This window comes from Podarcis tiliguerta, assembly GCF_965153285.1.
Source record: "Podarcis tiliguerta genome assembly, chromosome: 7".
Classification (NCBI taxonomy): Eukaryota; Metazoa; Chordata; class Lepidosauria; order Squamata; family Lacertidae; genus Podarcis; species Podarcis tiliguerta.
Window position 1 is genome coordinate 32507242 of NC_139540.1, and position 13818 is coordinate 32521059.

At 39.8% G+C, this 13818-nt stretch overlaps 1 protein-coding gene across 14 annotated transcripts in view; it reads left to right on the top strand.

Moving 5' to 3' along the window:
- The window catches only part of EYA1 (EYA transcriptional coactivator and phosphatase 1), an 81035-nt gene that overhangs the window by 11307 nt on the left and 55910 nt on the right, over positions 1-13818 (top strand). The window lies entirely within an intron of this gene.

The following is a 13818-nucleotide window of genomic DNA, read 5'->3' on the forward strand; positions in this document are numbered from 1 at the left end:
GATGTCACTCCTATGGCAATCTTAATCCTGTTACAGTATGTGTTTTAAATTAATTCTGAAGTAAAGTTAAGTTTTATGTCATTATAGACAGGTCAAGCTGCTTTCACTGATTTTTTTTTTTAAATGCACTAAATAAAACAGCTCTGTCCAAACCCCTTTGATTCCTTTCAAATGTGCTGCAGGAGGATGTGGTTGATAGATATCTATCTGTTAGTAGCTAATATTTTTCACTTCACACTTAGTGGTTAACCTTTCACGGCAAGAAATTGGGATGTAGATGGGTGCCAGTGGTCTGGTATAATCAAAGTTTAGTGTTGATTCCTGCAGCATTAGTTCAAGAATGAACTAAATTATAGAAACTCCTTGTTGCAGTATGTGGAAAATGTTACTTTCTTAACATGATCCTCAACATATTTCTGCAGAAGGGCATCAGGATGTGAAAGTATTTACTTCAGCATTAAGTATAGTTGCGACTGAAGTTTATTCATTTAGTTGTTTAACAGAGACTTAGCCATTCTTGCAATAAATCAGTTATAGAAATACTGTAGTTGTATGCCACATCTAATGGGCCATAAATTCATGTTAGGAATATACGAAATTTTAGTTTTCATCTCTCTCAAGCCTTGCTCTGAGCCAAGTTGGAAAACAGTAGCTTATACCTGATACGGGGAAAAATAATAATTGGTAGTTGGTGGAACTGCATAAGTGCTTCCCAAGAAATAACTTTTGTGGATAATGAATGGGAACAGAATTTACCAATACAAGATGGGATGTCATGATTGGCACAAAAAGCCTTGATTGTTCAACCAGATAGTGGGCATTCCGGCAACAGTCTATCAATATAGAACTACCTAGTGCAAGATGTGAATACTGAAGGGAATAAGCAAATTTGAGTTTAAATCAAACTGCTAATGGCATGAAGTGCCATTTTAGGATGTAAGTAGCCATGATTCTCAGAATAAGAAAGGAGAACCATTTCCTCAATTGCTTTCTAGACTACGGTTAGCAAACATAGTACACTCAATACATGTTGGACTACAATGCCCATCAGCCCTTACCAGCTTCTATCTGATCAAAAATATATATGCTACATTCACTTCGCAGTTAAGCTGAGGTGTGTACATTTGAGACAGGAGATGCATATGCATAGAGAGTTTCATGAACAGGAGTTAGGAGGGTGCAGATGCATGGAAACAAAACAGGTAATGCACATTGGTTGAAAATATCCCTGCCTCCTCTCTGGTGTGTACAGCAATGTGCAAGTGTGACTTGAAATTTGAAATGTGACTTAAGCAAATGTGATGTTTAAGCAGAGGTTGGATGGCCATCTGTTATGGATGCTTTAGCTGAGATTCCGTCATTGCAGGGGGTTGCGCTAGACGACCTTCGTGGTCCCTTCCAATTCTGTAATTCTATGAAACACAATTAGGAAGAACAACCTCACTGAATGATGGGTGTTGTAGTACATAATGTCTGCAGTGCACCTGGTCTGCTATACCTGCTACAGAATATATATATTCTTTTGCATATATATACTGTGCTAAAGTTGTCAGTTGGTTTTAATACTGCGGTAGACTAGCTGATATTAAAAGTTCTGTTTGGCTTGTTTTAATAGAAAATGGATAACTGTATGTGGCTGTTGTATGTGCTGTTATGGAATGTGTTGAGTATGTGATTTATATTTACGTGTGTACTGCTTCATTGCAATTACTTCTTTTATTGTATGCCTGCTTATGTAGTGGTATTGTGAGAAATATTGTGCAATGTTGTATTGGACATAGATACCTTTTACAGGAAAGGTACACTGTACTCCTTAGCCCAATATCCCCTTGAGCAATAGGTACAGCTCGCAAGATGAATCCATTTTGTGAAAGGGATCCTGCTGTAGGGCAGGCAGTTTGGACTTGATAACCCACTGAACTTTAGAACCTAACACACACAATATATTATTCTGATGCCAGCAGATCTTTTGGGGAGTGGCTGTGTGTAGGTGGGTGCTTTATAAGAATTAATGTATTTTAGGTGGTGGAATACTAACACCCTGGCAATAAATGCAGTGGGTGAAATCCAAGAGCTATGGGGGCAGTTTCTATGCATTCTAAGTTGCAGCTTCTAAGTTTACCTGCCTATTGAATCAGTTTATGATACCCAAAACACTTTTTATGGAAGTCAGGGACTTTTTGGGGTGGCCTCTGACGCAATATGTGCTTGGAAGAGGACACAACAAGTATTTGATCTTTATATCTTTTCACATCCCACATTGGGACAGCTGACCTAAAAGCCATTTTTGCAACAAACTCTGGCAATACATGTGGGAAAGTTGTTCTTTAGATCTGAAAGGAATATGGTTTGCATTTTCTGAATGAGTCATTTTATAGGCAAGACATATCTCAAGTTTTATGTTTCATTTATTGGACTGAAGGTGCAAGGTGTTAGATTCTACTGTGTATCTTAAGGAAAGAGGAAGGATAGCATTTGTTTTTATTGCAGGAATTAGGTTTTTTGTAATATTGTTTTAAAAACAATAAAACAGCTTATTAAACATGTGTATGATACATCTTTCTTTCCCCCTTTTTCTAATTGAAAGAGCAATCCAGTGCAGTGTTTGCACAAACTGACCACAGTTAAATCATATAGCAATATCTTGTTCTTTGAAAGCATTACTTGTGAAGGTGCATCTATTTTATTGTATTTTTACACTGTCATGATATTTTATACAGGAATTCATAAAAAAGAATACCTGTTGCTATATAATATCTGGAAAAGATACAGAGATAAAAAATGGGGGGATCAGAATTGTTACCTCCTTTAAAATCTAAGGATTTTAGGAAGAGATACATTTTTTTCTCAGAATGGATCAAGGAAAAGTTATATGTGTTGCCACTGTTCATTGATACCAAAGTTCTTGATACCACGTCCCTTGAAAGTTGGTTAGACAAATAGATTAAGAACCCTTAAATTTTTAATTTGTGGAATTAATTTCTGCGTTCTCAGAGTGTGTGCAGATATAAACAACGAGCATACAAACCTTTATGGCAAAGTTACTCAAGCATTTTCAGCTTGGGCTGTGACTTCAAAACTTACTCTTCTTTTGGAGCCCACACTCTACATAAATAATATTTTACGCAGATGAGCATACAGACAACTTTGCATGCAATCACAGCACTTTCATTATGGAAAGGCCAGAACGAGATTTTGTATCTCTTGCTCCACTCCTAGTAACATGTGCAGCAATTTAACAGGAGATGCTGTATGTTCAAATATCAGAATCCTCATTTTCAAATCACAATGGGATGGTGAGGAAGGTGCTGTCACCTCACAAATCCAGTGTTGATCAATAAGGGTCCTTGCCAGGTCCTAGAGAGGAAGAAAGGCAGCGCCTACTAAAGGTCCTATCCGTCCCTATAACTTGGTCCATTCTCACATCTGAATGGGCTTTGACCTATAAATATTGAAAATAGAATAATAATAAAATATAAGGCTGGATTCAGCTACCCTGTTCCACTAGTAGAAGCCAGCTTGAGGACCCCTGCTAGTGTAAAGGGGCTTTCTGTTCTTCCCCCCTATGACTCTCACCTCCCCAAAAAAAATCCACTCTAAGAGGTCAGAAGACTTCCCCACCTTGACCAAGGTACACGGGACAGAGGGGAAGTCATTTCATCAAGCAAGCAGAAATGACAGAACAATTTCTTCATTGCTCTGTTGAATTCCACCCACATACTTTAACAGATGCTTATTGCAATGGTTTTATGTGGACTTTTAAAGTGTTATCTAACATGGGGCATTTGAATGAGGTAATTGAAAATTCTAATAAATAAATTAAGAGTGCTATGAATGTCCAAGAAAAATAATATGCTCACTGAATATCACATACACACACATTCTGGCTCAGTATTATTATTATTTTAAGACATGCTAGTGTGAAGTTGTCCATTATCAATGGGAAATGGGAAATTATGGAGTATTCATGGACAGGAAGAAATTTCAGATGAAATTTTGGGATACTCAGTGCTGTTTGGAGGCTGAGCCTGCTCTGACGTATTGTGAAGTACAGTCGCTGCATGCAACAGGGAGAATGCAACAGGGCATGCAAAAGGAAGATGCTTAATTGTGATGGGTGACAAAAACGTCTTCCAATTTTTCAATATATTTTTGCTTAAACTTCAATAAGTCAAACAAATTTAACAATTAATGTATTTATTTTTAGTAAAACAACAGCAAAAGACTAAGGGTGGTGTCCAGTGTTAGTCATACTCAGAGTAGACTCAGTAAATCAATAACTGGCCCACTGAGTATGACTAATGTTGGATACCAGCCCAACAATTTTATTGTGGCTAAATGTTTGTGGGTCAGAATCCTTTTCATTGTATCTGAATTCATTAGGCTTAATAGTACCACAAAATTTCTTGCTATTTTTGATACAGCGAACTAACATAGCTGTTCCTGAAGTTTATTTTCTGTGAATATCATCAATAGTAAATCTATTTGGAAAATTGAATAGAGACAATAAATATGATATTTAGGTCTGCAATTGTATTTCTTTTAGTAGTAATCTCCATGAATGCAAAGATCTTTCTGCATAAACTGTTCATTGTGCATAGGACTACAATGCATTTGTGCTGTCAGATATTGTAGTAAGTACTTCAGTGGTCTGTGGGTCTCCTCAGATTTGTGTGGTCGTACATGCAGCCAATTTACTGCTGCGTCAGCCACTGTTAGTTCAGCATTACTGTAATGAGAATAATAAGGGAGTAATGCAGCAATGTATTCTGAAGTAGCAAAAAAACCCCACTTGTGCCTGTATAAAGCTGTAGGAAGAATGGGATCATCATAGGCTATGTTTGTAATCCACAAGCCTTTCATGTTGAGTGGTCCTGTTGTGGTTAGACATAGTACTACATAATAAGTGTTTGGGTTGATATGCATTTAGAAACCTTAACTCATTTATTTTGAGTAACCTTGTCATCTCATACTAATGGATGATGCATGCAGCCTTCATCATACACCTAAGCATTTTCGCCAGGAATCCATGTGGAGCTGTTATGTATAGTGAAGGCAGGGGTCTTGCTTTATCTTAAATTATTTCCAACTGAGAGCTGGCATTAGGAACATCTCATCAGTACTCACTAGCCTTCAAGTTGCACTGATTTAAAAAAAGAGGGATTACTATGAAATCCTATACATGCCACTCAGAAGTAAGTCCTATTGAATCCAATATGGATTACTCCCGGGTAAGCAGGTATAGAATGACATCTTTATAAAAACAAAATGAATTATTTAATAATTTACTTAAATCAAGTTGTTCAGTAAGTTACTCATGTATTTTCTGAACAAGAGCTTATAGTAAATGGCTGATGAAACAAAACATATTTAGTTGGCATATTTAGTTGGATCACTGGGGAGTGGAGGCTTTAAGGCCTTCTAGTGATCCTGATGCAGCCAAGATCACTATCTGCAATGGCAAAAGCAAAATGAAAACAGTGGCATGGATAGTTCTGGGATTTCTGGAGGGAGGTACACTACCCTGCAATTTTGCATTAGTAGCATGGGGACAGTAATCTTTTGATCACTGCGATCTCCTTTATATATTCCCACTCACCCACTCCAGTCTGTGGGACTAGCACTGTTACAGGTGCCATATAATGCTTGTTCTTCAATTGTAATAAATCAATCTTTTAGTGTGGTTCCCTGCTGTATAGAGGAACTCCCTGCCTGTAGACATATGGCAGGTGCCTGCTTAAAACCTTTTTGTTTAGGCAAGCTAATCTAGACATGCAGAAGGTACTTAGGTTTTAATCTGTTTTTAGCTGATTGTTGATTATAATCAGTGTTTGAATTTTTCAATACCTGTTTTTAACTGTCTTTTTGTTGATATTTTAAATGTTTTGTTTTGTAAACTGCTTCGAGGTTTTATTACAATCAAGCAGCTATGGAAAGTGATTGTTTTTCTTTGCCATCCAGTTGCTGCCCAATGAGCTGGAGGGAGTTAATAGGGCTCCCCGGGAACTTGGCAGGCTGTACAGAGTACAGCCAAGAGCTGCTTGCAGCCTATGGGTTACTGTGTGTTTTATCTTACTACTGTTGTTGTTGTTGTTGTTTAGTCGTTTAGTCATGTCCGACTCTTCGTGACCCCGTGGACCAGAGCACACCAGGCACACCTGTCTTCCACTGCCTCCCGCAGCTTGGTCAAACTCATGTTGGTAGCTTCGAGAACACTGTCCAACCATCTTGTCCTCTGTAGTCCCCTTCTCCTTGTGCCCTCAATCTTTCCCAACATCAGGGTCTTACCTAGGGAGTCTTCTCTTCTCATGAGGTGGCCAAAGTATTGGACCGTAAGCTTCAGAATCTGTCCTTCCAGTGAGCACTCAGAGCTGATATCCTTCAGAATGGATAATAATAATAATAATAATAATTTATTATTTATACCCCACTCATCCATGGGACTCTCAAGAGCCTCCTCCAAGACCATAATTCAAATGCATCAATTCTTTGGCGATCAGCCTTCTTTATAGTCCAGCTCTCACTTCCATACATCACTACTGGGAAAACCATAGCTTTAACTTTACAGACCTTTGTCAGCAAGGTGATGTCTCTGCTTTTTAAGATGCTGTCTAGGTTTGTCATTGCTTTTCTTCCAAGAAGCAGGCGTCTTTTAATTTCGTGACTGCTGTTACCATCTGCCATGATAATGGAGCCGAAGAAAGTAAAATCTCTCACTGCCTCCATTTCTTCTCCTTCTATTTGCCAGGTGATGGGACCAGTGGCCATGATCTTAGTTTTTTTAATGTTGAGCTTCAGGCCATATTTTGCGCTCTCTTCTTTTACCCTCATTAAAAGGTTTTTAATTCCTCCTCACTTTCTACCATCAAAAGTTTTGCCATCTGCATGTCTGAGGTTGTTATTTTTCTTCCTGCAGTTTTAATTCCGGCTTGGGATTCATCCATTCCAGCCTTTCGGATGATGAATTCTGCATATAAGTTAAATAAGCAGGGAAACAATATACAGCCTTGTCATACTCCTTTCCCAATTTTGAACCAAACAGTTGTTCTTTATCCAGTTCTATCTGTAGCTTCTTGTCCCACATAGAGATTTCTCAGGAGACAGATGAGGTGATCAGGCACTCCCATTTCTCCCATTTTACTAGGAACATCTAAAACTGCTAGTCATGACACTTCCAGTTACAGTAAAATACAAGGATACTGAGCAAGAACACTTATTATTTTTGTTGTTTGTTGCTTGTTACCTGGATGTCTGCAAGCGACTTACAGCATTTACTTGGGGAAAGGCTGTGCCTGAATAGAGATGAATGACTTCTTCCAGCACCACCAGATCATGTCAGGTTGGCTCAAAAATAGGTGAAAAATCAGGAAAAAGCTTATGTCTGATCTAATCTGATTTCAGAAATAAGCCGGCCTCCCTCCCTGAAACTCTCCTCTCTCTCATGGATTCTTTCTCCCTCCCATCCTCTGATCCCACAAATTCATTCTCTCCCTCTCTTCAACCCCACTTATCAGATATGGTGATTGTCGGGTGAAAGGAAATTGCATATAATTTAATTTATCACTGAACAGCAAAAAAAAGTGTAGCCTATTAAGGGCAAAAGTGTAGGCTATTAAGGGGACCTATCTGCTGAGCTGGTGGGGAAGGTTTATTTTTTAGAGGTTTGGGGGGATGGAAAAATATGCAGAACCGTGGTAGGACTGGCATCTCCAGATAGGACTGGAAAAGACTCTTGTCAAAGCCCCCCGAGAGGTTATGCCAGTCATTGTAGACCATACAAAGTCAATGGCCTGACTTTGTAAAAAGCAGCAACTTACTATATACTGTATAAATCAGCTGAAGGTATTGGTCTCAATATCATTTGAAATGGCTATCTCATGGGTGTTCCTGTTTTATTGTGGATGTACAGCATTCTTCAATGTGTTCTTGGCACAATAATAGTGGTGAATTTATTCCACTTTAGTTTCTTTTGAGGTGCTTTCACAATGCTATCATATTATTGCTGTTCGAAGTGGCTATAGCACAAAAAAGTGGGACTGAAATAACGAAAAACATTTGTGGTACATAAAGTTAAAGGATTCCAGTAGGAAGTTAGTACTGAAATCAGGCTTGCGTGTAACTGCCCCAGTAGCATCATGAGCATGGCTTATCATGATGCGTGATAAAAAGGACATCTGGAGGGGCCCTGGGTAGTTGTTTTTCTCATGGAAGGTGGATAGGAAGAGATATCTAGAATTTGACACACTTGCAACCCTTTCTCATGGCATAGCCTTGGTCTCCTTTTCTGCTCACTTTCCTCAAATGCAATGGTACACAGCAGGAAGAAGGATGTGTGTATTTCTCCTCCTATATTCCCATATTTCCAGTTCTCTCTTCCCCACTGCCCCAGCTCCACTCACTAGCCTCCACCCTTCTTTCAAAAGGAAGTATAATCAGGCTTCTTTGTCAACATGAACCATGAGAATCTATTTTAATTGGTAGTGCTTTTGGATAACCGAGGGCAAATGAGACATGGTACTAGATGTGTCATTAGCAATTATGTGTGTGCTTCTGTGTTTAAGTTAATAGGTACATCTGGGCCCAGTTTTCATTGGGACCACAGTGTGTGGTGGAGTGCAATTTGGCCAAAAATGCTATCTAAGCTGCTCTTAGGAAGGAAAGTTCCCATTGTCAAAGGGAAATTTTCATTGATTTCACAGCAGGAAGAAAAGGTTAACCCTTATCTCCCCATGCACAGCTGCTGTGATGAAAATAATATACACACCTGCTGTTTAAGGTTGTTGTTTTTTCCTTAAGGGGGCGTGCTAATGATGTGTATAGCCATTAGTCATCTAATTTGGTCCTAATATCTGCTAAGAACCAAGTTCAGATGTTATTTCTGAAAACCTAATTATGGATGTATGCACATGGGCCATATTCATGAATGGAGAGAAAGCATGTGCACAGCTTGAGCTGCTTTGAAGTTTTTTACTGCAGCTAGATCACTAAAAAGAATTGGCAAGCTATTTTCCATTTAAAACAATCTGCTTGCTCAGATGGGTACGTTGCAACAATCAATGCTGATGTGCTCCATGTCATGCCTTTCAGCTAAATCTACTCTTTTCTGTTCACATACATGGGCAAATGATTTGGGGTGGTCCAATGTGTTTTCCTTGAAGTGTCATTGTATGTAGCAGAACTTGTATGTCATTCTTTGAAACTGAAGCACTTTGTTGTCTTCAGTGTTCCTAAATGCTTAACTTCAGAGCATATGGTGGCTGAAGAACTCCTTTTTCATGCTGATGGGCATGAACACTAGGACACTGCATACATGTGCAATATTGTATCAACCCCTGAGAACTATAGTTTGGTTAAACCTGGCGTGACTCAACGCCACAGCACCATCCATTGCAGAGAGATCCTCCTGTAAGCAAACACATTTGAGAGCAAAAAGCGTTTTGAATCTGGATGGGGCACAACAAACAAGCATAAAATATTTCCATTAAACAATCAGGATAATTGGTTGAATTGGTAGAGGAGATGTGCATCAAAGGGTTAATCTGACCATGTGTTTCGCAGCAACCTGTGAGATTCATCAGATGTCAATGACTAACTGAAGGGGGGGGGGGGACTTCTGCAGATGCAGTTACCAAGTAGCAGAGTATGCAGTCATGTAATTTCACAGCAATGAACGAGAGAGGTTAGCTCTAAAAATAACCTATACAAATTCACCCACAAAGCACAGCTGGGTTGGGGTACCTGGTCTGTTGAATGCTAACTGAGCATGCACAACATAGTTTAACATTCTGAGTTAACTTTTCAGGGATATGATATACAATTTGTAACACAGTCAAGCATTACAGGCTGGACAAGTCAGTTTATGAAACCAGGTATTGAGCATTTCAGTGCCATCCCTATTGAAAAACCAAATGTAATGTGACTTTAACTTTGTACTTTCCAGCCTTCTGTAGTATGAATATTTAATTATTATTAAGAAAGTTATGTTCACTTAAAGATTATGGGGAATTACTCTCTTAGTATTACTTAAATAATAGTATCCTGTGATTCTTCATGTCAGGGATGTAGAATCTCTGACCTTTCACAAGATGAATTCCAATTCCGTAAGCCCCACCCAGCAAAGTTAATGGTCAAGGATGATGGCAGCTGTAGCCCAACAATACATCTCAGCTTTGCCTTCGTTCAGGAATTAGGAGTTGAGTGCCAGGCAGGCAGAATATGCTTTAAGTGGGTACACCTACACCCATACATGCTCCAGGGACTTCTTGATTGGCCATATTAGTGAAAGTAAAATAGATTATCTCCACCTGCTAGGCTTCTTTTCATGCTCCATAAATTTAGAGGAACCTCCTCATCCCTCCCAAAGTCTTTCCTACCTGCATTTTCCATGGATCAGGATAGGGAATTTTCAACCTTTGTGACAACTGCGATTAAGCAGTATAGCTAAATAAAAATAAATAAATAATGAGATGCTCAGTATAGTAATTTACCTGAGCACTGGAACGCTAAAGACATCTGCACATCTCAGTCTCATCATAGCCATGCTTTTCCCGCAGTTCTGCAAATTGTATTCCAGTGGAAAATAGAGGGCACACTTTGTTATCAGAAGCTGTAATAGTTCTGCATTTTATGAGTGAATCTAATGGGTGATTAAAATTATAGAAATATAATAGGAGCGTGCTCTGGTCCATGGGGTCACGAAGAGTCAGACACGACTAAACGACTAAACAACAACAAATGTTACCTAGAAAAGAAACATATGTTAAATGTTATTTACCTAGCATTTAAAATTAGGTTAATTTTTGCTGTAGTAATCTTTCAGTAATCAATTTTGGGGTTTATTGTAAAGATTGGCTAAATGGCTAATGCATTTTGAAGTTTGAATTTGTACTTTTCTTCCAAAAGCCCATGACCTATTTCTTCCCAAAGCTTTGACCTATAGTAGTGTGTCAACAGCACACAAAATATGGGTGATATACTAGCTGCTGTAGGAAGGACTGGATGGAACTCATAGGGCCAAGAGCAGGGGGAAATTCTTCAGAGAAGTATCAGAATATAAATATGGTTTTGGAAGAAGAAACAATTGGCAGTACAGGAAAAATGTATTCAAGGCTGGACCGAATTCCAGCATTGCTTGAGTAGAGTTTCAGCTTACTTGGATAGTGTGGTTTCTAAAATGTGGTAGAAGTGGTTTTAAGCACATTCACTGCATTCTGAGGCATTTGTTTCAGAAAAGAGGGTGTACGTCAAAACTCTTCTTTTCCACACTTAAAATATCTATTTGTTTTTAAGTTTGGAGCTCCTTCGGGAGTGTATTTTACTGCCAGATTTTGGGGATCCTCCAAAACTCTTACACCTGCAATAGGTTACAGTGCAGAATTGCTTATCTGCACTTTGGCAATGTTTTAATACAATGTGTGGGTATGGAGCAATCTGAGAAGGCGAAGCCCTTACAGCATAGCTGCTGTGTATGCCCTGCTGAGTGCTATTTTCTTCCTGATGGCCTTGGTGGTCTTTTGCGCATCAGGCCTTATGAAAAAAATAGGATGAACCGACTGTATGAAAACCCAGTTTCATCTTTGCAGACTCTAGTGTGCAAACTTCTAGTGTCATTCCCAGTAGTCTACAACTCCTATCATCCCAAACTATCAGGACCAGGGATCAAGGATGATGGGAATTGAAGTCCAAAAACAACTGGATATCCAAGTTTGGGAAACACTGACAATACATGATTTGAAGTCTCACACTTTTCCCACTCCACTGTGTCAGAAATATCCAGTTAACAGGTGATGTGAATGGGTTAATGTATCACAGGTGCTTCAGGTCTAAAGGGCTGGGATCATATAATGTGTGGCATAAAGTTGAAGGTTTAAATTATTATCCTCATTGGCCTGGTTTTCTCAGTTCTCACTAGCATTGCATAACACACTCAGCCAATAGAAACTCAAACTTTTACCCACAAGGGAAGCTTTAAATTAGGAAAACGTCTTTGGATATTGGTTGAGGAGAGGTGCTAGTGTGGTATAGTGATAATTAAAAGTGTTTTCAAGTTGGCTTTGGGATTTTTGTACTATTTGTAACCAAATGAAATAAAATTGTCTGCCAGCTATAATACCTGGCTAGGTATGAACTTCGTCATGGTTGCTTTTTGAACTGCTCGTCCTTCCAACCTGGTGCAGTTTGGGCTAATAGTACCAACTGCCCCTGTAGGAGTGTGGGACCCATTATTATGGTCTGTCCCTGGAGACTTGTGGACCACAATGGATTCCTGTGAAATTTTCTGGTGAATAGAACTGGCAATCCTGCAGAAGACCTTATTTTGTTATGGAATGACAAGACGCAGAAGGTTGTAGATATGATAGATCTTGAGCATTCTCTCCAACACTGTGGAGCATATTCAGCTCCCTGGTATACTGGGGGGCTGCATGTGATGAAAAAGACCAGGCGATAGCTAGAGTGCAGGTGGTGGAAGTCCCACTGCAAAGATGACCAAACATGTGAGAGCACCCTATTGTGCTTACTGCATGGGGGTGAAAACAACAAAGAAGACCTACATCATTGATTCCACTGGGTTCTCTAAAAGTCAGCAAGCGGAACTAGTGAATATGTGGTTCATAGGCTATTGACACCCATATTGGTGGATGGAGCCCAGGGTACCTCAGAGACCCTTTGTGACCTGCCTGAGGACAGTGCCATTCGTCTCCATGGCATGTGAGATGCCAATACTCCATCAAGCCATGTTTAGTGGGAGCAGTTTGTTTTTGCAGCCTGATTGAAGCTAGCTAGGGAAACATGGCTGTGTGGGTTCAGTGTGTGATGTATGCAACTTCATGATAGGGTGGTGCTAGCCACTGTGGAGGTGATGTGTGGTCATTCATGGGGGGGGGACCACCCGGTACCCAGTGGTATTTTACAACTACTACCCAGTTTTTAATACCCTTTTTGGACAAGAAACTTGAGAGGGTGACCCATTACAATCTGTCTTCAGACCCAGGTTCAGAACTGGGCATTCCTTGGTCACCCTACTGGATGACCTCTCTCAGGAGAGGGACAGGAGGAGTGTGATGTTGTTGCTGTTCCTCCTGGACTGTCATAAATCCTGGGAAGATGGAGCCTTGGTGGGTGAGTGACTCCCAGGTCAGAGAAGTTGATACGTTGCCTGTCCTAGATGAGGTTGTGCTCTCACTGAAGAAGCAGGCGCCTATATAGTTTGGGGATGTTCCTGGTTCCAGCTCTGTCATTGGGGGTCCAGCTGTCCCCAATGGCTAGGAATGCCTTTTACCAACTTTAATTGGTAAGACAGCTATGGACATTATTGGATCCAGATTGGCTTGACCACGGTTGTGCATGCATTGGGAACCTTACAGTTTGATTACTGCAATGTGCTTTGCTGGTGCAACCCTTGGGGTTAGTCCGGAAGCTGCTTGCAGGATTTGCACTGGCAGCCGATTGCTAACATAAGGCTCAATACAGCTCAGGACCAGGTTACTTGAGAAACTTCCTTATTGCTTATAAACCCTGTATGTCGCTGCAGTCTGTGGAAGATTTCCTCCTGCAAGTTCCAAAGATCTGAGAAGCCTGTTCCACAGTAACTGAAAGCAAGGCTTTCAGTGTCACTGCCCCTGTTCTGTGGAATAGCATTCCTTACAAAATATGACAGGCACCACCCACTATCTGCACTTTCCAAAACAATTGAAGACATGTTTGTTCCCATAAGCTTTCACAGCTGGATAAATTTTACTACAAGTGTCTGTTTCGTTGTATTTTAGTCTTGTTTTAAATGCATTTGCTGTTTTTGTGTTTTAAATTATCTCAGGTATA